Source organism: Vespa velutina, chromosome 4, assembly GCF_912470025.1.
Source record: "Vespa velutina chromosome 4, iVesVel2.1, whole genome shotgun sequence".
NCBI classification, from domain to species: Eukaryota; Metazoa; Arthropoda; class Insecta; order Hymenoptera; family Vespidae; genus Vespa; species Vespa velutina.
This window is the reverse complement of record NC_062191.1, coordinates 3,914,616-3,920,560: the sequence shown is the minus strand read 5'-3', so window position 1 is coordinate 3,920,560 and position 5,945 is coordinate 3,914,616. Positions and strand designations below refer to the sequence as shown.

The window sequence follows — 5,945 nt, the reverse complement described above, 5'->3', positions numbered from 1 at the left end:
GGGATGGTGTTATTATACGTGACGTCGAATAAGTTAGAAAAAACTTCGGTTTCCGGAGAACGTTCATCATCTTTTTTTTTCTTTAAGATGCAACATCCTCACTCAATATTAGGAACAATCATATACTACAATAATGGTATCTCACAATAATGGTCATAACTATTTATATCATTTTAATAATAAAATAATCTATCTATCGGTATCGTTTCCTATGGATCATTTCTATTTTCTTTCTTTCTTTCTTTCTTTCTTTCTTTCTTTCTTTTTTTTCTTTAATTCTTTTTTTTTTGTTTTTTGTTTTTGTTTTCTTTCTTTCTTTTTTTTTTTTTTTTTTTTTTTTTACAGACAAATAAATAACCGCTTAGTTATTATCAAAATTTTTAAGATCTTGTTACGTATTCTAATATAAATCTTTGATAGATAACAGATGTGTAAAAATATGCATAGTAAATAAATGACGGTACGTCGTTATTGTCGGCATTAGACGTTTGCAAACGTAGAACGAAGACTGAAAGAAGAAGAAGGATCAAAATGGTGTGCGTGATTTCAACCCCAATCCTAATTACTCGAAGATAAATATCACTCCGTGGCTCGCGGATGGCGTGCTCCTGCAGCGCCGTCTGAGAGGTCGTCAGTCAAACGTGTCAGCTACGCTTGGATGTTATCGGCTAGCATGGTAATCTTTGTATTACAGTCGTTCCGAACCTATGATGCACTGAAATTATCAAAGAAGAAAAAGAGAGGAGAACTTGTTCGGTTCCACACGCTAAAACGAATCGAGTTGGCCGACAGCTAAACTGATCATTCAACGTACATAGTTCTTTTCTTTAATAATAATACATAATTTAAGATTGACAATTATACCAAGAAATTTATATAAAAGATTAGTATCATTATATACCTGTAATTTTGGCCGATTAGAATGTACATATAAGGTGGCATTAACAAACTCTATTAACCAAAATCATTAAAATGATGAATTGGAGAAATACTAGATTGATACAATAAAACGAATTATTTATATATATATATATATATATATATATATATATATATATATATATATATATTATATACAATTAGAAAAATATAATTTAAATATAAATATATATATATATATATATATATATATATATATATATATATATATATATATAACTTATCCAAGCCATTCGATATAATAGATATTATTATATAAATAATACTTTTATTTCTATTTAAATAGATGCATACATAAAACGCGAGAATTACTTTTGTGGAGATATCTCATTCACATATTCTCACGTTCTTTTCCTCTTGGAAATAAATGAAACGTCAAAACATCCTATCAAGACAAGACATTAGACGATCATAGTACGTCGTATGCATTTTCTAATCCGTATTTTTGCCGGATAGAGGATCGCCGATTCACTGTCGTCATTTTCAGGCGCATGAGAAATTACCTATCGCTCTGCTTTCTGTATTCGCGTTTCGAACTTTTAATTATCCGTTCCTCTGTATGGAGATAGGCGCGCGAACAGAGATGAAAAGCCTGTCCGAGATAATCATTGCTTAGATTAGTTCGAGCCAGCGTACCTCGCATGCTGCAGGTACTCACACACAAACACAAACACAAATAAGCGTGCGCACACATACACACATACATATATATTTGATACGAGCACTAGCACGTAAGATATTGTTCTCCCAATGAAATTAATAGTGGGAGTAAGCTCCGGCACATAACATTAATCCTCGCGGTATTAGTGACACGTTGAAGAGCTGAGCCCAGATCCTACGGAGGGAGACAACGGAAGAGTGGATGGAGAATCGAGAAGCGAACGAAGGAGAGACAGAAAGAGAAAGAGAAAGAGAAACAGAAACAGAGAGAGAGAGAGAGAGAGAGAGAGAGAGAGAGAGAGAACTGATGAAAGAAAAAGATAAAAGATCTCTTAAGACATTGAAACGAGAGGTAGCGAATCATTTCGAAAAGCTGGTAAGATAGATTCTTGAGAAAGCGTACGTTTGTCTGATTAGATGGTTCCATCAATGACGTTCTAAGACAAGTGTTCAATGTTAAAAATCATTATCAAAGGTGATGGTCATTGATAACGATGATGACAACAATGGCAATGACAAAAGTTCGTGATATTAAAATCAAATATTTTCATTTTTTACTCGATTTCGATTTTTATCGATTTCGATTTCGATCAAACTTTGCTGATCGATCAGAGAAATATTGGAGATAAGTAATTGAAGTATTTAAGGTAATTATTAAAATTATGCTCTGTGACTAGCATGAAGTGATCATAAGTTATACTAATCTTATGAAAAATAATTGATTTTTTTGTAGATTATTTAAATAGATCAAATCGACAATGCACGACAAGATGTTTTTCAATCTCGCGAAAAGGACGTGAAGGTTCGGTGAATTCAGTAAGTAATAATAGCGCGTTAATGACCGACAGATGAAGAAATATCGTTCTCCAATGACGTGCCACTAGGTTAAGACGAATCTACCATTATGACCTGTCAGCATTCTGAGTAATCCATGATAACCATTTATTTCAGCTCCAGAAGCGAAGTAAAAGGGTCTTCGAAGTACGAGTAAGAGAGAGAGAGAGAGAGAGAGAAAGAGAGAGAGAAAGAGAGAGAGAGAGAGAGAGAGAACGAGTGGGACGAATCTTCCCTTCGTGGACATTTCGAAGAGTCTCCTTGAGGAACCACCCACTCTCCACTCCTCTCCTCTTTTCGTCATCCTACTCCTACTTCTTCATCCCCTTCCGTTTCAGCTACTATACGGAGTGTAATATCCTGCTATCCAAGAACCTTATGACGATTTAAACCTTGCCGAGCAAGTGTTTCATATTTCCTATTATTCTCTATTTCTATATTTCTATTTTAAACTATTCGAAATATATTCTGTTCGATATATGTTCTCAATCCTTCAATGTCTTTCATATTTTTGTTAAATTTTCCTTTCCTCCCCCCTCTCCCCAATGACAATTCTTCATACTTGTTTAGTTAAAGAAATATTGAAACTTTGATACCAGCATCATGAGAAGGCTTATGAATGAAATCGTTAAACTACTGGCTAGTAGTACCAGGAGAACGTGAGTGAGAGAAAGAAAGAGAGGGAAAGAGCGAGAGAGAGAGAGAGAGAGAGAGAGAGAGAGAAAGAGAGAGGAAGAGAGATAGAGAGAGGACTATAGCAGATGGGGACAGAGTTGGAGAGGGGCGATCAATAATATAATACCTCGTCGCCCCGGGTACCACCATGCTATCGCACCATCAAACATCATGCCTCCATATATCCAATCCTGCCTGCCTACCGACCTTTTCATCCACACCTATCCCTATTGAATATCTTTTTCTGAATACATACCGAGGCGCTAAGTACGTGTGAACGTGTTAGCCGGTAGTGCGTTGATCAATGCCCTCATGAACTCGAATCGATCGGCTAGATCGCGAAATGAGATCTATCTGTTGAAAGGATAAGTGTCGTAAGTTAAGCAAAGTCTAAACTGATTCGTTAGATCGTTTAAATTATTGTATTATCATTATTATTATTATTATTATTCCATGTATTAATGATGAACATTTTCTATCGATGATTAGATATATTCATAGTGAAATGAAATTTATTTTAATATTTCTATAGTATAAATCAATTTGATCAATGGCCCTAGAATAATTTTAATTAGAACTAATGATTACGATATAACAATATAAGAAACAATTATAGATTTATGATAAGATATGCTGTAATATGTTGTAATATAATTGATTATGTTTAAAAATGCAGAAAACTACTTTTATCATTTTAATACTTTTATAATTATGCTGCCATCTCTGAGAGAAATTTCATTAGTCACTGTAGATAAAGTAGAAATTATTGAATTATCGACGTACAGATTTCTACTATACCGTCAGATCATGATAGTTGCTTGACTAGAGAGTTCAAGATAATTCCGGTAGTACTAATACGCGATGGCATTAATATATATATATATATATATATATATATATATATATATATATATATATATATATATATATATTTGATATAACTATATAATTTTTTGAATTAATTTAATTAACATATTTTAATAAAATATATGAGGAATCTACTTAATTTTTAGTCACTTAAATCATAAAATTATAGCGAGATTAAACAATGACTATATTAAACTTATCATTGAAAAATTCCCGACGATGTTTTAATCAATTATTGACTAACACGTCATAGAAAATTAGACTTTTTAAATAATTTATTAAATAGTTGTTTTTTTACTCGATACACTCACACTTTTATACGTTTATTATTTCTACTTAATACTACGTACGACATTTTTTAACTAAGAATTTGTAATATAGAATATTTGAAAAATAAAACAAAACAAAAAATAGGAAAATTATAACAATATACATCAAAATATATTAGGTCTAATGAAATTTGTATATTGTATATGTATTATAAATGTACAAAAAATGATGTAACAATGATACACTATCACTATAATATTTATTAAAATGAAATTTTACAAAACGATGTGTTAATATATTATTTACATTAGTATAACTACAATTTTAACAAATGATTTTATACTATATAAATAATAATTGATAATAATATGATAGTACGTTTCGTCACAATTTAAGAATCATGAGAATTGATTTCATTCAATTATCCATATTTCATTCCATTATTCGAATAATATAATTGATGTCCAGGCTCATGTGATTTTTCATATTTTTAATTAATCTGCATACGATTCGACGTAATTGCAATCTCGAGTCGCGAGGCATGTCATCCGTAAGATACCTGTAGAGACGAGCTTCTGATATTTACAAATCTACAAAAGCCCGGATCTACAGGGTAGATCACGAATGTGCCTATCGAATGCTATTCCATTTTTCTTCTTTTTCCTTGTCGAGACGATCTGTAATAAAAGAAAATATTTTTCCTTTCTTATATTCTCTCCAACAAATTTTATCTTTCGTTATATCATTAATTATTATTATTATCATTATATAATATTATTATTTTTATAATGATCTTATTACTTATATTAATATCGATACAATGAAATACACATTTATATTTTATATTTATTAATTAATTCATGTTACCAAATATTTCATATTTTTCAATATTCAAAATATATTTTCATTGTGATATTTTTTCTCGGTTTCTCTCTTCTTTTTTCTTTTCTTTTCTTTTCTTTTCTTTCCTCTTTCAATGGATATAGCAGAAAAGAAATTATACCAGAATAATCACCGTTTGAATCCAAAAGCAACGAGGATCAAAAGAAGGTATAGTAGTATAGCAAGCATTATACCGTGTATGCCTTTGGCCAAGCTCCTTCCTAAACCGGACGTGACCGAACATGCACGTCCGGAATATGGTCAACGGAAGTCATGAGTTACGATGTTCGTGTATCCAATGCGATCATGCTCCCTGTATTTTAAAGGTCGATTTATTTCTTTTCAATATTCTTATTGTGTTTTCTTTGTTTAAAAGCGATTACTTTAATATAAGTAATATAAATTACGTATTAGTATCATGCGTAATAATTAACATATGTTACACAGTTATAAAAATTATTTTTTATTAATCGCATATTGTAATTGGCATCGAATGATTAGAGAAAAAAAATTACTTGTAACTTTTGATGTGATGAAAATAATTATTTGTGAAATTTTCCAGAGGTCCCAAAATTCGATATCCTCTTCTAAAAAAAGAAAAAAAAAAAAAAAAAAAAAAAAAAAAAAAAAAAAATAATAAAAATACAAATGATACGTAAGAATATTTGATATCAAAATGAATTGAAAAGATAGAAAAGATTTATTTTGAATTAATATCTTCCAATGAATATGAGCAACAATTAGAAACAAACACTTTTCAAACGTCAAACAGTAATAAAAGATAAAATTGGAAAGAGATAAATGACAACGTCAAGAGA

General features: G+C 30.7%; 1 long non-coding RNA gene across 1 annotated transcript; it reads left to right on the top strand.

The window, feature by feature from the left end:
* The first annotated feature begins 1,291 nt into the window (after window positions 1-1,291).
* On the top strand, window positions 1,292-3,963 carry LOC124948434. Its single transcript, XR_007100720.1, has 3 exons — window positions 1,292-2,246; window positions 2,333-2,415; window positions 2,551-3,963. It is a non-coding gene; the product is annotated as an uncharacterized LOC124948434 (long non-coding RNA).
* Window positions 3,964-5,945: the final 1,982 nt, after the last annotated feature.